Consider the following 24,552-nt stretch of genomic DNA (forward strand, 5'->3'; position numbering starts at 1 on the left):
TAATTGCAACATAATTTTCCAACATAAGAAATTATGCTGAAGGATAAATTTACTTAGGGTATTCCTATGCTTTGAGATAAAATGTGATGATGGATCTTTTGACAGTAAACATTTTGTCCTATAACTTTGCCAATGCAAAGTTAACATAACCAAGTGTTTATTTTAACAGGTGTCCCTGGGTGGTGCAAATGGTTAACTTGCTCGGCTGCTAATCAACAGGTTGAAGGTTTGAGTCAACCCATAGGAACCTTGGAAGAAAGGCTTGGTGGTCTATTTCTGAAAAAGCAGTTACTGAAAAACCTAGGAAACACAGTTCTACTCTGACATGCATAGGGTCGCCATGAATCGGAGTCAATTCAGCTGCAAGTGATACTGGTTTTTATATTAGATATAGAAAAACAAATCTTCTGGAAGCCATCGTCAGATAATGACCAAGAAGGAAGTTCCCATAATCTTGCTTCTTTTTTTAAAACGAATGCCCTGGGGCAGGTTTTAAAAAATGGTGCTCAATCTTTAGTAGACATCAGAATCATCTAAAGTGCTTCTTAAAAATGCCAATTTCTCAGGCCCATTGTCATAAATTCTCACTCAGTGGGTGTAGGTAGAGCCCTGTAATTTGTGTTCAGTACAATGGGCACAGGTTGAGAACACAGTAAAGCTCCAGCCATGTTAACCAAGCAAGCCCTGAAGCTATGCTGTTGCAGCAAGATTCCTAGAAGAATCTAGAAAGGATTGAATGGCTCTTCCAACCCAGGAATAAATAAGTGTCTGCTGAGAGTTAAACAACGAAAACTGAATTAGAACAGAGGTGTGTAAAGTCACCTTAGAGAATCCTAATGACCAACCAGCTGTGACACTAGGGTCCATGAACCTAAGAAGTGGCAAGTCAACCAGAAGAATTCAGCGATAAAAGAATAGGAAAATGGTACCGCATCTGCAAAGAATAGCAGCAACCATCCAGGGACATTAAGTCTTTGGCTCCCTCATGGAACCACCTATACCCATGACAGGTATATTGCTAATACAGAGACTACCATGCAAGGCTCTGATAAACTACACCATCACACGTTTGAAATCAAATAAGTAGCGTTCTTTTTCCAATTTATCCAAGAAAACTTTTTGTGTGTGTGTGTTTTATTCTATTTTGTTCCCTCACGGAACCACCTATAGCCATGGCAGGTATATTGCTAATACAGAGACTACCATGCAAGGCTCTGATAAACTGTGCCATCACACATCTGAAATCAAATAAGTAGCGTTCTTTTTCCAGTTTATCCAGGAAAACTTTGTGTGTGTGTGTGTGTTTTGTTCTCTTTTGTTTTTGTTTCCCGTGTAACTTTCTGTGTAGAAAGAAGGAAGGTCACTGATAGGCACAAATGGTTTGTGTTTCTCTACTAACCGAAAGATTGGCAGTTCAAATCTTCCCAGCAGTACTGTAGAAGAAAGGTCTAGCAATCTATTCCTGTAAAATTACAGCCATTGAAAATCCTATGGAGTGCAGCTCTACTCTGACACACGTGGGGTTGCCATGAGTCAGAATGAATTCAACAGCACTGGGATTTTTTTTTTTCTTTTTAATATGTGTGTGAGGAGAGAGAGAGAGAGAGAGAGAAGATGGTAGACAAGCTAACATCAATATTCTAGTTCATATGACATTTTATCCATTTGCAGTGAGAAGCACCATAGGCATTCTGCTTTCTTCATCAGTTTCTGTGAGCTTGATTAATGTTAACAATACTCCTGAAGGCCAGGTCTGCACTCTGTTTGCTGACAAAAATAAAGTTTCCAAACTTGCAAGACAAGATACTCTCCTGGTTGAACAGCGGACCTTCCTTTAAGGCAGTATTTCTGAACCTTTTCTTCATTGTCACCACCCTAGGGAGCCTATCAGATTTTTTTTTTTTTAATTTTCTGCTTCTGTGAAATTTTAATACTGCAAATATATTGTACCCAGATTTGTAGATATGTTTATATACTATCTGTATATCTGTACTTTATACAGAGGGAGCGAGGAGAGACAGAGTAAGTTTTTGCCCCTCCACAAAATTAATTTTTGCCCCTGTGGGGGTGATATTGTCCTGATGAGAAAAGATGTTCCAGGAATACTCAAAACATGCTCTGTGTGTGTGCAATTAAACTTGAACATTATATAACAGTCTTGGAAAAATCCCAGCATGCTTTCATTTATACACACAATTATTTTGGGGATTTTTTTGGGTGATGCTCTAGAAACAACCATGAAATTTATTCATTTTCTTTGTGTGGAATAAAGAAAATGAATTTTAAAAATGTTTTAAGCATTTCTGTATCCTTAAAATGTGAACTTGCGTATACTGGATTATAACTTAGCCAAATCAGCTGATCTGAGAGAAGCTTGGCCCATATCTTTCTTGCTGAAAATTATTGGCTAAATTAGAAGGACGTTTTATGTCTTGTTGCTAGTTCTCATAGTCAACTAGAACTACACAAAGGTCTTTGTGGGCTTCCTGACTCTACTGTTACACTACTCACATTTATTAAACTGGCCCTTGTCCATTTTTTAAGGTCAAGAGTATATTGATTTCATCATTGTTTCCAAAAGTAATATGGCTACTCCTTTCTCTGTACCTTTGTTTCCACTTCTCTTCTTGCCTGGGATACCATCCTCCTTTCTACCTATCCAAATCTCACTTTCTTCAAGGCATGGTTCTTTCATGAAGCATTCCCCGCCCATTGTGACTTCTTTCTTCTCTCATCTAGCAACACTCCCTCTCTCTAGCACTCATTGGTATGTATTTATGCATTCCATAAGGGATGAGAGTAGGACCCACTAACATAGCACCCAAATAAGAATAAAGACCCTTTCTACTACTTTGGAGTCCCTGGGTAATGCAAACAATTATGGCGTTGGAGATTTGAGTCCACCCAGGGGCACCCTGCAAGACTTGGAAGAAAGTCCTCTCCATCTACTTCTGAAAAACCAGCCATTGAAAACCGTATGGAACATAGTTCCACTCTGAGAAACCTGGAGTCTAATTGAGCTGGAATCAACTCGATGGCAACTGGTTACTGATTCCTGCTACTTTACCCGTGGCAGACATCAGTTGTTAATCACTGCACTCCTGCAGAATCCTGCACAATCAAGAAGTTTAAGAGACACTTCAAATGATGTCGAGTTCATATACAAACAAAATCTAATTGTTTCCTGGATTTTTATTATTATTTTTATGCACCCACAGTCCCCAGCACAACCTTCTGCACACAGACTGTGCTCAGAAATAACTATTTGTTTGATGAATGAGTGGGTGAATGCATCTACCTGATGTGTATGCCTCCAAAACTACCACATCCCACCATCCCAGAGCCCCGTGGAAATCTAAATAGAAAGATCAGAGCAAAAAAGAAGGTAATAGGAAGGAATTAAGCATTAGTCACAGATGGTGACATTTGTCCACACCCTTAACTTCTCTGGATTTCAATTTCTAAAAAAAAAAAAAAATTGAGTGATTTATTCTAGAACCTCTAAAGTCTTTTAAGCTCTAAAAGCCCTAAGCCAAAAAACAAACCTGTTGCCATCGATTCTATTCCCATTCATCACAACCCTATAAGACAGAGTAGAACTGCCCCATAGGGTTTCCAAGGCTGTATATCTTTACAGAAGCAGACCACCACGTCTTTCTCCCATGGAGTGGCTGGTAGGTTTGAACCACTGACCTTTTGGTTAGCAGCCAAGCCCTTACCCACTGCACCACCAGGGCTCCTTTTCTAAAAGCCCTAAGTTCACCTATTTCTGAACTCTTAGATTTCTTATTGATCCTTTGGAGATGGAAACATTTGCCAAGAGAACAGAAAACTCAGGTGGGCCCAGTAACTGCTTTCACACATGTGAAAAAATGATCATGTTTTCATCTCAATGTAAGGAAGAAATTTCTTAGAGTGAAAAGCTGGTCAAGGTCAGAGCTAACTTCCTTTGGAGATGATAAGTCCCCAGTCACTAGAGGTGTTCAAGAATATGCTGGAAATCTTGAAATGGAATCAATAGAATGTATTCAGACATCAAAAGGGGGCACGGGGAGACTGGGTTGACATTAAATCTTTCTCCAGCCACACAAAACTGTAATCCAGAGGGTTTGTGTCTCAGCGCAACGGAAAAATTCACAGAGCGAGTTATGTTCAAAGAGTACAGGCCATTTGCTGAAAGGCCCCAATTCCTTTACCTTCATGAGGACACAAGCTACACTCTTAAACCTTGCAACATTCCTAAACTCAGTGACAAACAAAGGAATCAATACGTTGGAGAAAAATAGAAATAGCTTTGTAAAATGACTACTGTTGCTGGCATTGTAAGACAAGCATTTGTTAATTGTCATCCTTGTCCTACTCATGAAATTACCACAATGCATTTCCCATTTCCCAGGTGTGGGGTAGCCGCCTTGATTACAGACTGTTTGAACATTACATTTCTTCCCAGACAGCAACTTTCTGCTGTAGGCAAATTGAGCTGTTTTCATATAAATACAGCCGATGCTTCAGCAAAATTTTAATTACCAGCTTTAATGGGTACTTGCCTTTCCTCCCTACCCACACCAAATCCTCTGAATGACCTCCCTAATTCAGATAGACTCAGAGGGAAACCATCAGCCCAAAGTTGAAACATTTCCTAGATTTCCTCTTTTTATAGCACTTATTCATCATGTACACACGATAGTATCTTCTGCAAGTAACCTATTCCTTTTCTTGGTGGAGAAATCTTTATAAAAATAACTGATGTTTGCTGAGCACATACTGTGTGCTAGTTACATTGTGCTTTGCATGCATTATTGTATTCTCACGACCAATGAAATCATATGTTATCACCATTAATTAAATGAAGAGCGACTGGGTCTCTGAAAGATTAGGTAAATGGCCCAAGGAAATAATAGTAGCTAAGATTCAGGCCCATGCCCATCTGTTTCTAGAGCCTGAACTCTTCACTGCAGCAGCATACTATAAGCCAGTGATTTCAAAGTGTGGTCCCTGGCCCAGCAGCATCACCTAGGAACTTGTTAGAAATTAAAATTCTCAGGCCCTACCCCAGACCTACTGAATCAGAATCTCTGTGGTTGGGTCAGGTGTGTTTCAGCAGGCCTTCAGAGATTCCCGTCCACTTTATTTGAGAACCATTGCTCTATGCAAATATCTACTCTATGGCAAGTATTACTCTAGGCACCACAGGAATTACAAAAGAACTGGAAAGTCTGGTTTCTGCCTGGAAGACTTTATGATTTAGCAAAGAATGTAAAATATAATAATAATAAAGGAAGATTAAAACGAAAGGAATGGCACAGCAATATTCACTGCAGCATTATTTATAATAGGCAAAAGAGGGAAGCAATTCAAGTGTCCGTCGGCAGATGAGTGGATAAGCAGAAAGCGGTACATGCGTACAGTGGAATATTACGCAGCCATGCAAAGGAATGAAGTACTGACACACGCTAAGACATGGAAGAACCATGAAAACATTATGCTGAGTGAAAAAAGTCAGTCACAAAAGGACAAATATTGTAAAATCCCACTTATGTGAGATCTCTAGATTGGACAAATGTACAGAGGCAAAAGTTTATCATAGTGGCCTCAACAATAGGAGTTATTGCTGAAGGGACACTGAGTTTCTGTTTGGGGTGATGAAAATCTTTTCAAAATGGACAATGGTGATGGCTGCAGAAAATGACGTCATTGAACTGTGCATGCAAAATGATTAAAATGGCACTTTTTGTTATATATATTTATGACCACAACCCCCCGAAAAAACCTGAAAGAATGAGTAATATAAAGAAATACACATACTAAACATTTAATTTATTCATTCATTGAAATAGATTCAAATATAGACTGAGCGACTTTGTGGATTTTAATTTTTCACAGCTTCCTTGGTTCCCTTCAGCATATATAGTCAAGCATGGATGCTGTCTGACCATGTTTAGCACTAGTACTTCACTTTCAGGTAAACTTTCATCTGAATTTCCCCATCTCTTATGTGTTTCTAATGTCCAGGCTGTGGAAACATGCATTAATGACCCTGCATTTTTATTTTGATTTTCAGAGGGCTTTCCCGCAATGGAGGACACGTCTTGAAATAAGCTAATCCCCGGAGGCTGGGCTCTGTCTCTACCATTACCACCTACACAGGCTGTGCTGCATGGTGGAGGTGGCCAGGATGGGAGGAATGTCTAAGGGTCACATTAAGGCTCATTCTGCCACCCATCTAAACATCTGCGTGTGATTTTGGCTCTACTCCCTGAATGCTTCTGGAATCACTGTCAACTCATCATCTTAGAAATATGGCCCCCCCCCCCCGCCACCCAAGCAAGGTTAGCACCTGCTAGGCTGTCAATAAATGTTTTCAATCAGCAGTTCTCAACAAGGGCAGCCCTACACCCAAAAAGCCATTTTCTGTTGTCACAACAACTGGTGAATGGCAACAGTGTATACTAGGTGAGGCTGGATATGTTAGAAATCCTACAATGCATCAGACAGATCCATACCAAAAAAAATTGTCGTATACCTGGCGAAACTTTTGAATATCCTGCCATATCCTTCCAACCCCAAAAACCAAACCCAGTGCCGTCGAGTCGATTCTGCCTCATAGCGACCCTATAGGACAGAGCAGAACTGCCCCATAGAGTTTCCAAGGAGCGCCTGGTGGATTCAAACTGCCGACCCTTTGATTAGCAGGCATAGCACTTAACCACTACGCCACCAGGGTTTCCTCCATGTCCTTAAAAAAAAATATCCTTAGGAGGTGAAAAATTGGTTTACAATCACCTAAGCCAAAAACCTAACTCCATTTTTATGTACAAATAGTGGTTTTTGCATGGTGTTATACACTTAATTTTCTAAGAGTATAACTACAAGGTAAATCAAGAGAAGATTGCATTTTATTTTATTCAGAACTTTACCAAGTTATTCACTACTTCAGTAAACCATGGCCTCAATAGCAAAGCTAATCTTGGTATTTGGCTTTCTAAATACAACAGCCCATATCAGCCTGTATTTGTAGCTGTGACAGTCATTATGAATCTAAATGAATCTATGTGTGTGTATAACTCTCAATTTTGATACAACAACTACAAGAAAACGTGTTGATAATATCCACTTTACGTATCATCTTGCTTGCTTCAAATTCAAGCTCGTTGGTTTTCGGTAGATTTGTGCTTTAGTGCAGTTGTATCCAGGTACTAAATCATATCATTTTGTTATAAATTTCTTTTCTCTCATTTCCCTTGTATTTTATATTTAGAGCATTATTTTTACTCTGTAAAGGCATGTGCCAAAGTTGATTATATTATCTATAAACTTCATACCAAGATATCAAAGTGAACATTATGAAATATGAAGTAGGAGGCTTTGAGAGCTGATAAGTTTGATATATGAATAAACAAATAGCACTGTTTTGATGTGTTTGCTTATTCTTTGTCACTGTCACTATCCCCAGATTAGAAATACCACATGGCCAGAGATTTGTTATATCACTGCAGCCCCAGTGCCTAGCATGGATCATTCTCACTCCACAGGCCATTTGCTGAGTGACTGCCCTTGAGTCAGACACAACAGGGAATACTGCTATGAACAAGACATGCAACCTTCAAGTGAACAGATAATTGTCCTAGACAGTTGTAAGTGCTAGGAAGAAAATGTAGAGAGCAAAAGTGTAATTGAGGGTAAGAGGGACATAGATAGCCTGGTAAAGGTGGATCTCCCTGAGAAGTTAGCTTTTATGCTAAGGCTGAACCATGAGGAGGAGCCAGCCATGTGCAGAACCAGATAAGAGCCTTTTAGACTGAAGAAACAGTACGTCCAAAGGCCTGGGCAGGACTGGTTTAGTGTGCTAGCAGAGTAGAAAGGTGGGCAGTGTGGCTAGAGGGTAATGACAGAGATGATAGGACCTGAGGGTGATCCAGGGTGAGTTCAGAGAGGCAGACAAGGCCCAAATCCTACTCAGTCTCTTAAACAAGTTGCCACTGAGTCAGTTCTGACTCACAGCGACCTCATGCGTGTCCGAGTAGAGCTGTACTCCATAGCTGATTTTTCAGAAGTAGCTGGCCAGGCTTCCTTTCTAGGGACCCCTGGGTAGACTGCAAGCTCCAGCCTTTCAGCTAGAGGCTGAGTGTGTTAACCGTTTGCACCACCCAGGGACTCCATTTGGCCTCATCGACCCTGGTAAGAGTTTGGATTTCCTTTCAGCAGAGACGTGAGGCTCTTAGGAAAAGAGAAATACGATCTTGTTTCCATTTTTAAAATCATACTGTGGCTGCAGCAGTAGGCTATTGGTGTTCAATAAATATTTGATTAATAAATAAAATGTCCAAATAAATACGTACATGATGCATGAATGAAAAAATTAGTGAATTCAGCGATGCAGAAAGAGCCAGTGCTATAGCCCTGTGCTGGGCTCACACCGTGCTCCCCTTCCCTTCTACCTTGCTGTGTGACCTCCCATCAGTCACTTCTTGAGCCTCAGGCTCCTCAGAGGAGGACAATAAGGCCTTGAAGATCCCCTCCAGCTCTGAAATAATTCAATAACTCCTGCCAACCCAGCACCACTGCCAAAGCTCTCAGGCTGCAACAGCTGAAAAAAGAAAGGCACTGAATGCCTCTGCTCTGTTTATCACCCTCCAGTTGGTATTTTGTCTGCAGCTGGGGCCCTCTCTATAAGACCACTCAGTATCCCACAACTGACTAATTTCCATGTTGATTGCAAATCTGGAAATGTATACAGACTTGTCATTCTTATTCTTGGCCCAAATGCTTCTTGCCAGCAGTAGCTCTGAAGATGGAGTGCTGACACCACTCGCTAGTTATTATATAGCGTGCTTTTGATACGAATGGGTTTAGGAGTGTGCACAATCTGATAATCAGACCCCATCTGCAAAGCAATCACGAGTTACATTATGGAGGAAATGTAAGTAAATGCTGGAGATGTGACTGTTTTATTTCCGACTTCTCTCACCCTAGCAAAGATTCTGTAGAGAGATGTTGATCTGGGAAATAACTGTTTTTTTTTTTTTTTTTTTAATATAATGAGCATCTCTTAGTGCTCTGCATTTAGATAAGTACAGCAAGTGACAGGCTATAAAACAAAATGCTTTCATGACTATGATCTCATTTTGCAAATGCATTATATTAGAGTTATAAAGTAATATGTGTTTGACAAAGATATTCAAATTAAGCAGAAGCTTAACAAATTTAAAGAAAGTCTTTCTAAAGTGCTCCCTGACTTCACCCTCTGTATGGTGTTGTGGCTGAGGGCAGGCTCTGTGGTCAGGCTACACAAATTCAGGTCCTGTCTCCAACCTCTTACATCCAATTTCTGTTGTTGCTTCAGGCGCAGTCATTGTTTCACCTCTCTATACCTCAGTTTTTCCATTTGTAAAGTGCAAATAATAACAGTGCTTTTATCACAGAATTGTGATGAAGATTAAAATAGTTTGTGGATATAAAGTGTTTAGAATAGCACTTGGCACATTGTAAGAGCGCAATAAATATTAGCTACTTTTCTCCTTATTATTATGTTACTTTCCCTCTTTAATGCCAATCATACCTGGTAGGTTTCCTACAACACCCAATCTAAATACTCATTTACCCATATACATCATAACTTTATTTTCTTTTATTAAAAATGGGACCATAAGCTATACAAGTTCTTCAACTTTTTTTTTCCATTCAAAATGTTTTTTTTTTTTTTCTTATCAGTTATGCAGGCCTGTGTCATTAACATTTGCATAGTATTTATTTTTATGGGTGGGCTAACATTTATTCAACCATTCTTGGACTTTTACATTGCCTCTACTTTTTTTTTGCTACTACAAATAGTGTAGTAAACTTTGTTGTCAACATATAGATTTTTACATTTGTATCATTGTAAGACCTCTAAGGGGAAACAGGAAGAATGAGTGAGTGCTATCATCCACAAAGGAGTTAGGGTTCTAAGAGTTTCAATAATTTCTTGAACTCCTCACAGCTAGTACACTCATTGCTTGGTAAAGCTGAGACAATCGCTCAGGTCTTCTGATCCCAAATCCAGTGCCCTTTCTAATGACACAAAGCTGGATAAAGATTGGCTCAATGTGTCTGATATCCTTGGTAGCCTGGGGAGTCTTTCATATTGAAAATCTTAATGTCTTAACTCCAAACAGCTGGGCCTATTAAACCCAATTATAAACTGACCACATGCAGCCAGCCAAACCTCCTTTTTATCCATGTTCATCGAAATATCTTCTACTCTTAAGACTGAGAGGGATAACAAAGTTAAGTCAGACACTAGAGATATATCTTACACTCAGTCACCTCACAGTCTAGTAGAGAGATGAGAAATGTATATCAGTAATTAAATTACAAGGTAGATTAATTACCCAAGGAAAGTGGCTAATAACCTTTGAGGGCTTAAAAAAAGAAAACATTGACTGTTAAAAACCACAGCCTACTTTTCTCATACTCCATGAGATTCCCACCACCATGTCCCTAAAGTAACCTATGTATGGTATTAATCCTGTAACCACAGGCATGGTCTGAGGTCCTAAATCTGACCACAGAACAACTGTTTATCCATAAGTGAACCTTAAACCAGCACCTTTAAACCCAGCCACAAATTCTTAGCCTTTACCAGTCAATTGGCATGGAAAGTTTAAAAAAACCAAAAACCCACTGCCATGGAGTTGATTCCGACTCATAGCCACCCTGCAGGACAAAGTAGAAGTAGCTCCATAGAGTTTCCAAGGCTGTGATCTTTACAGAAAGCCTGCCACATTTTTCTCCTGCAGAGCAACTGGTGGGTTTGATCTGCCGACTTTTCGGTTAGCAGCTGAACACTTAACCACTGAGCCATCAGAGCTTCCTTATAGAAAAGTTAAAAACCAAAAAAAACAGACCCACTGCTGTTGAGTCAATTCAGACTCATAGCGGCCCTATAGAAATGTTCCAAGGTATAAAAAACTGTTGAGATTAAGTAGGTAGATAAGATGGTCTTTCCCTAAGGTTGGTTTTTTTTTTTTTTTTTAATCTACTGTGTATCAGATTCTAGGAATATTCACCCAGGTCAACTACATAAACATTTCTATTTAAAAACGCATTGCCATCAAATTGATTCCGACTCAAAGTAGCCCTACAGGACAGAGTAGAACTGGCCCACAAGGTTTTCAAGGAGCAGCTAGTAGATTCTAACTGCCAATATTTTGGTTAGCAGCCGAGCTCTTAACCACTATGCCACCGCATTTCTATTTAACACTCTATTATGACTTCCTATTTAGTGCACAATTTTAATGTCTGCCTCTCAGGTCATTGTCAAGCTAAAGCAATACATTTTCACAACATTTGTTTTAGAGAGTCATTATTCTGCAGCTCGTACACCATGGTTTGGATCCACCAGAATGGTACCAATTAACTTCTATTTCTTTTTAGTGTTTGTGGTTATTTAAAATCCACAGCCAAGCAAAGGAACAGATGGGGTGCTCCTGAGCACTAAAAAAAAAAAAAAAAAAAGAATGAATAGGATCCCTCTTTTATCTCTAGGGATAAAACTAAATACGAAAAGTGTCAGCTATCTTTGCTGTAAATCAGTGTTAGTTATTAAGGGGTTGCCAAACTAGTTGAAGAGTTTACTTACAGCAGTTTCACATACAAGCCTGATTACTAGTGCTCTTTGAAATTCTGATTTTCCAAAAGACTGGCGCTGGTTAACATCCATTCAATTTTCCAGAGGGAAATAATGCAGCTCAGAGAGCCACGGCTTTATGATTCCACCTCCTGCTTGCTTCATCAGTAATTAAACAATAGGAAAGAGAGGTGGGGGAGAGGCCAAGTATGCATGTAAATTCCTTATCGCCAGTATCTTAGTTAGCAATAACTAACTCTAGAACATCAACATAAACTATCTTCTGAAACCTGGAAGCATCCATGATTTTAGAAAGAAAAAAAGACAGGAACATTGTGACTGGTTCAGTGTAAATGAATTAGGAACATATGCCCTGGGTTTCTCAATGCAGGAACATGGCTGGCAAAACTCATTTAAATTATGCAGAACCCATCGGCCTAGAAAAGGAGCTTGATAGAATGAATATATATCTGTACTGTTCTATGCGCAATGCAAATAACTCTTGAATTAAGCCCAGATTTTTTCCAACAGGCAGTGAAACCTAACTACATAATAACAGCTTACATTTCCATAGCTGTTTTTCCCCCTCAACAATCCTGAAATACTGTTGAGAAACGTCTCCATTTTTCCTTCCTGATAGCAGGATGGGTATGAAACAGGATAAACACACAAAATATATATACACGTAATATATAAATATAAACAAACACATGCATACACACATTTATAATATAGAACATATATTAATATATTAATCATAAATGTGTATGTATAATATATACATACATATATGTAGTGTTTGTGTATATGTGTGTATATGAACATACACATACAAACCTAAAAAACCAAACCCATTGCCCTCAAGTCGATTCCGACTCATAGTGACCCTACAGGGCAGAGTAGAACTGCCCCATAGAGTTTCCAAGGAGCGCCTGGTGGATTTGAACTGCAGACCTTTTGGTTAGCAGCCATAGCACTAAACCACGATGCCACCAGCATTTTCACATATACATATGCACACACATAATACATGTACATACACAAAAACATATATTTTTGGTGCTCACAAGCACTGGTTGCCTTTTTATCCAAATGACAACTTGCTCTTTTCTGACCTTTTGTCCCCAGGCTGGTGTTTTCTGGAGTTCAAAAGAAAAATAGCCAAGACCAAACAATAACAAATGCAATGCCAGGCACCCTAAAAAGCCTTCATGCACTTAATACTCTCAAAAAATACAGGACGTAGGTAGTATTATCAATCACTGTTTTACAAATGTAGAAATTGAGGCTCATAAGTAACTCACCAAGTTAGTAACAAAACTCAGGTCTGACTTATTACAATACTAGTAATTCTAATCACTGTGTTCTACTTAGTATTACTAGATAAAATATTTGACACTCAGTTAAATTTGAATTTCTGATGAACAATACCTAATATTTTAGTATAAGTATGCCCCATGCAATATAGGGAACATTTGTTGTTGTTATTGTTGTTAGGTGCCATCCAGTTGGTTCTGACTCATAGCGACCCTATGCAAAATGGAACAAAAACACTGCCCAGTCCTGTGCCATCCTCACAATTGTTGCTATGTTTGAACCTGTTGTTGCAGCCACTGTGTCAATCCATTTTGTTGAGGGTCTCCTTTTTTTTTTTTTTTTGCTGACCCTCTATCTTACCAAGCGTAAGGTCCTTTTTCAGGGACCAGTCCCTCCTGATAACATGTACCAAATGCGTGAGACAAAGTCTCACCATCCTTGTTTCCAAGGAGAACTCTGGCTGTACTTCTTACAACACAGATTTGTTGATTCTTCTGGCAGTCCATATTATATTCAGTATTCTTCACTAGCACCGTAATTGAAAGGCACCAATTCTTCTTTTGTCTTCTTTATTTTTAGTCCAGTTTTCACATGCATTATGAGGCAATTGAAAATATCATGATGTCTTAGTTATATAGTGCTGCTATAACAGAAATATCATAAGGGGATGGCCTTAACAAACTGAAATTTATTCTCTCATGGTCTAGGAGGTTAGAAGTCTGAATTCAGGGCACCAGCTCCAGAGGAAGGCTTTCTCTCTCGGTCAGCTCTGGCACTTCTTGCTTGGTTGTAATGAGGTCCTGTCTCTCTGCTTGCTTCTCTCTCTTTTTACTGCCTGTAAGATAAAAGCTGATGCAGGCTATAACCCAGGGAAACTCCCCTTACATTGGATCAAGGCTGTGACCTGAGTAAGGTTGTTGTATCCCACCCTAATCCTCTTTAATGAAACCTAATCTTGCCTCATTAACCACAGGCAGGGACTAGTATTTACAACACACAGGAAAATCACTTCAGATCACAAAATGGTGGACAGCCACACAATACTGGGAATCATGGCCTAACCAAGTTGGTATACATTGTTGGGGGACACAATTTAATCCATAACACATGGCTTGGGTCAGGTGCACCTCAGTCCTCAAAGTGACATCTTTGGTTTTCAACACTTTAAAAAGATCTTTTGCAACAGATTTGCCCAATTCAATACGTTGTTTGATTTCTTGACTGCTGTTTCCATGTGCATTGATTGTGGATCCAAGAAAAATTAAATTCTTGACAGCTTCAGTATTTTCTGTATCATGATAAATATGACCGTCTACAACTATTACTCATATTATGCACCAATCACTAATGCCAAAGATGGGGAAATTGAGGGTTTTTTTTTTTGCCAACTTCTGCAGTCTGAAATTGATCAAACATACAATCAAGACGCACTGATGATTACTGGTGATTGAAATGTGAAAGTTGGAAACAGAGAAAAAGGATCAGTAGTTGGAAAAAATGGCCTTGGTGATAGAAATGATGCTAGAGATTGCGTGATAGAATCTTGCAAGACTGACTATTTATTCATTGCAAATGCCTTTTTTCAACAACAGAAACAGTGACTATACATGTGGACCTTACTGGGTGGAAAACACAGGAATCAAATCGACTACATCTGTGGAAAAAGACAATGGAAAAGCTCAATATTATCAGTCAGAACAAGGCCAGGGACTGACTGCAGAACAGAATGCCAATTAATCATATATAAGTTCAAATTGAAATTGAAGAAAATTAGAACCAGTCCATGAGAACCAAAACACAAACTTGAGTATATCCCATCTGAATTTGGAGACTATATCAGGAATAGATTTGACCCATTGAACACTAATGACAGGAGAACAGATGAATTGTGGGATGACATAAAGGAGTAAAGCAAAGAATCATTAAAAGGACAAGAAAGGACCAGAATGTATGTCAGAAAAGACTCTAAAACTTGCTCTTGAATGTAGAGTAGCTGAATTGAAAGGAAGGAATGATGAAGTAAAAGAGCTGAACAAAAGATTTCGAAGGGAGGCTGGAGAAGACAAAGTATTATAATGAAATGCGCAAAGACTTGGAGTTAGAAAACCAAAAGGGAAGTAGAACATGCTTAGCATTTCTCAAGCTGAAAGAATTAAAGAAAATATTCAAGCCTCAAGTTACAATATTTAATGATTCTATGGGCAAAATATTGAATGACGCAGGAAGCATCAAAAGAAGATGAAAGGAATACACAGAGTCACTGCACCAAAAAGAATTGGTTGACATTCAACCATTTCAGGAGGTAGCATGTGATGAGGAACCAATGGTATTGACAAAAGAAGCCCAAGCTGCACTGAAGGCATTAGCAAAAAACAAGGCTCCAGGAATTGATGAAATATCACTTGAGATGTTTCAACAAATGGATGCAGTGCTGGAGGTGCACAGGTCACTTGTCTATGCTAAGAAATTTGGAAGACAGCCACCTGGCCAACCGACTGGAAGAAATCAATGTTTGTGTCCATTTCAAAAAAGGATGATCCAACAGAAACCAGAAATTATTGGAAAATATCATTAATATCACATACAAGTAAAATTTTGCTGAAGATAATTCAAAAACTGTTGCAGCAAGTACATCAATAGGGAACTGCCAGAAATTCAAGCTGGATTCAGAAGAGGATGTGGAACGAGGAAGTCATTGCTGATGTCAGATGGATCTGGCTGAAAGCAAAGGATATCAGAAAGATATTTACCTGTGTTTTATTGACTATGCAAAAGCATGCAACTGTGTGGACCATAACAAATTACGGATAACATTGCAAAGAATGGGAATTCCAGAATACTTAATTGTGCTCTTGTGGGACCTGTATATAGACCAAGAGCCAATGTGATACTGCATGGCTTAAAGTCAGGAAAGGCATACATCAGGGTTGTATCCTTTCACCATACTTGTTCAATCTGTATACTGAGAAAATAATCCAAGAAGCTGGGCTATATGAAGAAGAATGGGGCATCAGGATTGGAGGAAGACTCATTAACAACCTGTGATATGCAGATGATGCACAACCCTGCTTGCTGAAAGTGAAGAAGACTCAAACTTACTGATGAAGATCAAAGACCACAGCCTTCAGTATGGATTATACCTCAACATAAAGAAAACAAAAATTCTCACAACTGGACCAATAAGCAACATCAAGATAAATGGAGAAAATATTGGCATTGTTGAGAAATGGGACCTACTTATACTAAAAAAAAAAAAAAAAAAAGTATTGTTTATCTGAAATTTAAATTTAACTAGGCATTCTGTATTTTTATTTGCTAAACCTGGTATAAGTCAGAATCAACTTGACGGAAATGGGTTTGGCTTTTTTCTTTTTTTTTGAAACCTGGTAACTGTAGTTCTATTGTATCCCAAAACTAGGTTAATGAGGCAAGAAATGTAATCTGTGGATTAGGGAAGGTGTCTTTCTACAAATAAAAAATATTTGTAATAAGAAAAGACTGAAGATAGTAGAAATTCTTTACTTACTAACTTTTGAGCTCAGAAAGAACTGGTGGGTCACCACAATTTGTGAAAATGACAGAACCATTTTATTTTTTTTTAAATAAACATGACTCAACTCCTGGTTCTTCTGGAAGCCCGCTTCCTACTGTCATTAATATTATGGGACAATTAAGCATGTTTAGGAGGAATAAGGTGCATAGATTTTATTTGGGGGACTTATTAGGGGAGGAGGTAGCATGAAGTCATTGTCCACCTGATTGAGGGAGGAGAAGGGCAAGCCCTGAGGAGTGAGAGAAGCCCAGGATGTAAAATACGGGGTACTAAAGAGGAACATTATAGTCTCTGGGTGGTACAAATGGTTAATAAACTTGGGTACAAACTGAAAAGCTGGAGGTTTGAGTCTACCCAGAGATGCCTCAGAAGAAAGGGCTGGTGATCAACTTCCCAAAATGAGTCATTGAAAACCAGAGTAGTGCACAGTTCTACTTTGTCACACATGGGGTCGCCATGAGTCAGCATCAACTCCATGGCAACTGGTTAAAGGGGAGAAAAAATTGCAGAAAAGATTCCAGATTAGGGGGCAAAAGTCTTGATGAACCCCCTACCCTCTGTTTTGTCTACTGTTATATTCTCAGTGCCTAGAACAGTGCTGGATGCAGTGTAAGTGCTCAACAAATATTTCTGGGGTAAATGTGTGAATGGATTTTCCTATTTATAAAATCAAAGAATGCAACCAAGCCATCTAGAACTGCAATGGCTCAAACCAAGCCTAGAGTTCTGAAGAAGAGAAGAAGGTGTCCAAGGCAGGTGGAAATCTGGGCACAGAACCCCTGCTTCAGCCAGAGCATCTTCTCTCTCTCTTTTATGCATTGAGGTTAAAATTAGATTTCATTTAAAAATGGTTCAATTGCAAAAGTTCAATAGGTATAATAATAACTTTGCACTTTAGAAGAAATACCTCAATTCTAAGTTATTTGATTCCACCCACAGCCTATTCTCCACAACAAAACAAACTTACGTATCTGTTAAAGCTAGCAGGTGGTGAATACCTGCAAAGATAGGACTAAGAGCAAATGGTTAAGCACTCGACTACTAGCCTAAAGGTTGGTGGTTTGAATCCACCCAGAGGTGCCTTGGAAGACAGCCCTGGTGATCTGCTTCCAGAAGGTCACAGCCTTGAAACTCCAGTGGAGCAATTCTCTGCACACACGAGGTCACCACAAGTTGGAATTGACTCAATGACAACAACCAAGGACAAGAGAGTGCAGGTGAACCTGAGAAAGAACTTTTCACCCTGCTCTCCAGTTTCCCAAATGCTTTGCCTCAGTAACAGTAAGTCTTGCCTGGAGTGATAATTCTTTTTTGAATTACAATACAAAAATGAGAAAAACAAAAATCACATGCAATCTCTCCTACAGTTTGTCATGTTGAAAATACGGCATAATTGATTCTCCAAGTGCACCAAGGGAACACAAAACTGTAATCAGTTTTTCTGTAGTGTTTATATCTATAGTGATGAAACTCTAATTGCATAATTTTTCATTATGAAATAAACTGTACAAATCACAGGTATTCATGGTAATCAGCAGGATGGTATTACTAGCTTTTTTGTAAATCACTGTTGGAGTTTTTGATTCAGTACACAAACCAGTCCAGAACAACCTCAATTTTGAATATATACGACTGTATTTTGTTTGCTATGCTAAGTATCTCAATGACCTTTGCAGTCCATTAAATGTGATACTTTTCTCCCTACCTTTACCCCTGAAACCAAAAAGCAAACCTGTTGCTGTCGAGTGGATTCCAATTATTAGTGACCCTACAGGACAGAGTAGAACTGCTGCATAGGGTTTGTAAGGAGGGGCTGGTGGATTCAAACAGCTGACCTTTTGATTAGCAGATGAATGCTTAACCCCTGTACCACCTTCACCCCTAGGAAATCTCTAACTCAGTCTCTGGTCAACTCAGGTGAGGATGTTACAGGTGGACAATTTTGAAAGTGGTCTAGAACCGTGTTCCGGTCTGTGCAATAGCCTTTCATGACTTCTCACTAACACAGAAGAAATCCAAACTGCTCAGGATTCTTATTTCCAACTGTTTCTCTTTAAAACTTACCATATACCCCTACCTCACAGCCACAGCAGATTACATGCTTGTTGTTTTCAGCTGCCATTAAGTCACCCCCAACTCGTGGCAATCCTATGCACAATGGAATAAAATGCTGCCTGGTCCTGCACCATCCCCACGATGGGTTGCAGATTGGACCCTTGTGATCTATAGGCTTTTCATTGGTTGGTTGATTTTTGAAAGTAGATTACCAGGCCTTTCTTCTTAAGGTCCTTTTAGTCCAGAAGCTCTGCTGAAACCTATTCAACATTGTAGCAACACACAAGCTTCCACTGACAGATGGGTGGTGGCTGCCCATGAGATGAATTTAACTCGAGTCTCCAGCGTGAAAGGTGAGAATTCTACTACCAAGGCACCACTGCCTCATTTAAATTACTTGCTAGTCACTGAAAATTTAATCTTCTTTTTGTCCTCTGATCCGTTGTTCATTTTTCTGAATCCTCAGGTTTTATATACATATTAAAATGTGTATAATACATACATCACTTTGACACCATGCATGTCTGTCATTAAAAGTAGGACAGCAGACTTCTTCTGGGAAGACAGAGTGGATGTACTTTTCCCTATTTCTCCTGCTAAGTATCAATAAAACTCCTGGGTAGAACCTATAATACAAACAAACATATGAAGGCTCTGGAAGGTGGGGAGAAGTCAGAAGACCAGCTAGTGAACTGGGCCACAAATAACAGTATGGCAATGGGTTCCCTGAGTTTTTGTATATTCCAGAGTAGGTAGGCTGGGAAAGTCAGCAACCTGGAAAAACCAAGAGGCACAAACAAACAAACAACAACAATGACAAAATCCTGTTCTTTCTACCAAAAGGACCAGGAAAGGGGCAGCCTGGCAAGACAAAAAACATGTATTGGTCAATAGCTGCTCTATTACAGCAAACATCACAGACAAAAACTGCAGCCTTACTTACACCAGCAAAAACTGAGTGGTAAGCCTAGACATCTACCCTAAGGAGGCTATAAAGAGGCACCCCAGCCTCCCACAACCCTGCCAGGGCAGTGCCAGAGAAAGCTAGATGAGGAGATAGGACATTCATGCCTGCTGGTTAGTAACAAGCCCCCACTTCCTCCCTATCTGTGTCAGTGAAAATCATGTGGGGAGTCCAGACTTCCATCTCAATCCAGAAGTATCAAGGTATACCTTCTCCTCCACTTTGGGGTGGTGTAAGAGGTGGTATAATGGACATTCAGGACCTTCATATCACCTAGTAGTAATGAGGCCACTTGTCCTCACTCCCTTGGTGTCAGTGGAGGCCACTGAGGAACAGCAAGGAGGCACTCCTACTCTTTCTAGTCAGGGAGGCCTCAATGGAGGCCTAGTGGGAAGCGGAAAGTTTCATCTATGTACTGCAGTAATGGGAATTCCCCACATTTAAGTGTCAGTGGAGGCTGAGCAGGAAATCTGAACTTCTACCCCTAACTGGCAGTGACGAGGTAGAGCCCCCCTTCCCCCTATCAAAGTGGTGTCAGAAAAAGCCAGTTACAACAGAAGGTTTAAGTAAGATTCAGAGATTCACGACATAATATTTAAAATATCCAAGTTTCAGTTTTACTTATCATACCAAGAAACGGAAAGATCTCAAACTAAATGAATGAAGGCAATCAATAGATGCCAATATCAAGATGACAGGGATGCCAGACGTATCTTACAAAGGTTCTACAGCAGCCATCATAAAAATGCTTCACCAAGTAATTAAGGACACACTTGAAACAAATGAGAAAATGGAGTCTCAGCAAACAAATACGATATAAAGAAGAGCCAAATAGAAAGTTTAGAACTTAGAATACAGTAACCAAAAGAGAGAGAGAAAAAAAAAAAGTTAGTGGGTAGGACAAAAGAAAACATGAGGCTCAAAAGACAAAAGAATCAGTGAGCTGGAAGAAAGAATAATAGAAATTACCCAATTTGAATGACAGAGAGAAAAATAGATTGAGAAAAGTAAACAGAGCCTCAGCGACATATAAGTCTATAACAGAAAATCTAACATTTGTATCATTAGAGTCCCAGAAAGAGAGGAGAAAGTAAGTAGGGCTGAAAAAAATTCAAAGAAATAATGGCTGGAAATTGCTCAAATTTGGCAAATGATGTAAACATACAGATATAGAAGCTGAGCAAACCTGAAACAGGATAAACTTTAAGATACCCCCATAGTCTAACTGCTGAAAACAAAAGCTAAAGAAAAAAATCATGAAAGTATGAAGAGGGAAATGACAGTTCACTTATAAGGGGCTAAAAATGTAAACATTGGGGAATTTCTCATTAGAAATCATGGAGGCCAAAAGAAAAAGACACATTTTTTTCAAGTCTCAAAAGAAAAGAAATGTCAATCCAGAGTCCTATGTCTAATGAATATATCCCTCTGGAAAAAGGGGAAAATAACTTTCTCAGATGAAGGAAAACTGATAAAATTTATTGCCAGCCAACTTACCCTAAAAGAATAGCTAAGGAATTTCTCTAAGCAAAAAGGGAATGATAAGAGAAAGAATCTTAGAACATCAGGAAGGTGGAAACATGACCACTTGCCTTCTAAAAGAAACTCACTTCACATAAAATGATATGGGAAGGTCAAAATTAAGATATAGAAAAGATTCATTATGAAAACACTAATCAAAAGAAAGTGGGGTTAACTGTATTAATATCAGATAAAGTAGACTTCACACCCTGTGCACAACAGAACAAAACACTGCTCGGTCCTGTGCCATCCTAGTAATCTTTGCTATTCTTGAGCCCTTTGTTCCAGCCACTGCCAATTTATCTCACTGAGGGGCTTCCTCTTTTTTGCTGACCCTCTACTTTATCAAGCATGATACCCTCCTTTCCCAGGGAGTGGTCCCTCCTAATAATATGTCCAAAATACGGAAGATGAAGTCTCACCATCTTTGCTTCTAAGGAGCATTCTGATTGTACTTCTTCCAAGACAGATTTATTTGTCCTTCTGGCAGTCCATGGTATATTCAATATTCTTCACCAACACCACAATTCAAAGGCATCAATTCTTCTTCGGTCTTCCTTATTCATTGGCCAGCTTTCACATGTGTATGAGGTGACTGAAAACATCATGGCTTGGGTCAGGCACACCTTAGTCCTCAAGGTGATGTCCTTGCTCTTTAACACTTTGCAAAGGTCCTTTGCAGCAGATTTGCCCAATGTAATGAGTCTTTTGATTTCTTGACTACTGTTTTCATGGGTGTTGACTCTGCATCCAAGTAAAATGAAATCCTTGACAACTTCAATATTTTCTCCACTTATCATGATGTTGCTTATTGGTTCAGTTGTGAGGATTTTTCTTTTCTTTATGTTGAGGTGCAATCCATCCTGAAGGTTATGGTCTTTGATCTTCACTCATTAATTGCTTCAAGTCCTTTTCACTTTAAGGAAGCAGGGATGTGTCATCTGTATAACACAAATTGTTAATGAGTCTTCCTCCAATCCTGATGCCATGTTTTTCTTCATATAGTCCAGCTCCTCAGATTATTTGCTCAGAAGATAGGTTGAATAAGTATGGTGAAAGGATACAACCCTGAAGCACACCTTTCCTGATTTTAAACTATACAATATTCCCTTTTTTTGTTTGAACCACTGCCTCTTAATCTATATACAGGTTCTGCATGAGCACAATTAAGTGTTCTGAAATTCCCATTCTTTGCAATGTTATCCATAATTTTTTATGATCCACAAAGTCGAATGCCTTTGCATACTCAATAAAACACAAGTAAACATCTTTCTGGTATTCTCTGCTTTCAGCCAAGATCCATCTGACACATAACGTATTGTATAGCCTCAGTAATCAAGACTATGTAGTTTTGATGGAAGCATAGTCACATAGATCAATGGAACAGAATAGAGAAGCCAGAAATAAGAGGCACACAAATACGTTCCACTGATTTTTTTTTTATTAACTTTTATTGCGCTTCAAGGGAACGTTTACAAATCAAGTCAGACTGTCACATATAAGTTTATATACAACTTACTCCGTACACCCACTTGCTCTCCCCCTAATGAGTCAGCCCTTCCAGTCTCTCCTTTCGTGACATTTTTGCCAGCTTCCAACTCTCTCTATCCTCCCATCCCCCCTCCAGACAGGAGATGCCAACACAGTCTCAAGTGTCTGCCTGATATAATTAGCTTGCTCTTCATCAGCATCTCTCTCCTACCCACTGTCCAGTCCCTTTCATGTCTGATGAGTTGTCTTTGGGGATGGTTCCTGTCCTGGGCCAACAGAAGGTTTGGGGACCATGACCGCCGGGATTCCTCTAGTCTCATTCAGACCATTAAGTACGGTCTTTTTATGAGAATTTGGGGTCTGCATCCCACTGATCTCCTGCTCCCTCAGGGGTCCTCTGCTGTGCTCCCTGTCAGGGCAGTCATCGTTTGTGGCGGGGCACCAACTAGTTCTTCTGGTCTCAGGATGATGTAGGTCTCTGGTTCATGTGGCCCTTTCTGTCTCTTGGACTCTTAGTTGTCGTGTGACCTTGGTGTTCGTCATTCTCCTTTGTTCCAGGTGGGTTGAGACCAATTGATGCATCTTAGATGGCCGCTTGTTAGCATTTAAGATCCCAGACACCACATTTCAAAGTGGGATGCAGAATGTTTTCATAATAGAATTATTTTGCCAATTGACTTAGAAGTCCCCTTAAACCATGGTCCCCAAACCCCCGCCCTTGCTCTGCTGACCTTTGAAGTATTCAGTTTATCCCGGAAACTTCTTTGCTTTTGGTCCAGTCCAGTTGAGCTGACCTTCCATGTATTGAGTATTGTCCTTTCCTTCACCTAAAGCAGTTCTTATCTACTAACTAATCAGTAAAAAAACCCTCTCCCACCCTCCCTTCCTTCCCGCCTCGTAACCACAAAAGTATGTGTTCTTCTCAGTTTATACTATTTCTCAAGATCTTATAATAGTGGTCTCATACAATATTTGTCCTTTTGCCTCTGACTAATTTCGCTCAGCATAATGCCTTCCAGGTTCCTCCACGTTACGAAATGTTTCACAGATTCGTCACTGTTCTTTATCGATGCGTACTATTCCATTGTGTGAATATACCACAATTTATTTACCCATTCATCCGTAGATGGACACCTTGGTTGCTTCCAGCTTTTTGCTATTGTAAACAGAGCTGCAATAAACACGGGTGTGAATATATCTGTTTGTGTGAAGGCTCTTGTTTCTCTAGGGTATATTCCAAGGAGTGGGATTTCTGGGTTGTATGGTAGTTCTATTTCTAACTGTTTAAGATAATGCCAGATAGATTTCCAAAGTGGTTGTACCATTTTACATTCCCACCAGCAGTGTATAAGAGTTCCAATCTCTCCGCAGCCTCTCCAACATTTATTATTTTGTGTTTTTTGGATTAATGCCAGCCTTGTTGGAGTGAGATGGAATCTCATCGTAGTTTTAATTTGCATTTCTCTAATGGCTAATGATCGAGAGCATTTTCTCATGTATCTGTTAGCTGCCTGAATATCTTCTTTAGTGAAGTGCATGTTTATATCCATTGCCCACTTCTTGATTGGGTTGTTTGTCTTTTTGTGGTTGAGTTTTGACAGAATCATATAGATTTTAGAGATCAGGCTCTGGTCGGAGATGTCATAGCTGAAAATTCTTTCCCAGTCTGTAGGTGGTCTTTTTACTCTTTTGGTGAAGTCTTTAGATGAGCATAGGTGTTTGATTTTTAGGAGCTCCCAGTTATCTAGTTTCTCTTCGTCATTTTTGGTAATGTTTTGTATTCTGTTTATGCCTTGTATCAGGGCTCCTAACATTGTCCCTATTTTTCCTTTCATGATCTTTATCATTTTAGTCTTTATGTTTAGGTCTTTGATCCACTTGGAGTTAGTTTTTGTGCATGGTGTGAGGTATGGGTCCTGTTTCATTTTTTTGCAAATGGATATCCAGTTATGCCAGCACCATTTGTTAAAAAGACTATCTTTTTCCCAATTAACTGACACTGGGCCTTTGTCAAATATCAGCTACTCGTATGTGGATGGGTTT

Source organism: Elephas maximus, chromosome 2 (genome assembly GCF_024166365.1).
Source record: "Elephas maximus indicus isolate mEleMax1 chromosome 2, mEleMax1 primary haplotype, whole genome shotgun sequence".
Classification (NCBI taxonomy): Eukaryota; Metazoa; Chordata; class Mammalia; order Proboscidea; family Elephantidae; genus Elephas; species Elephas maximus.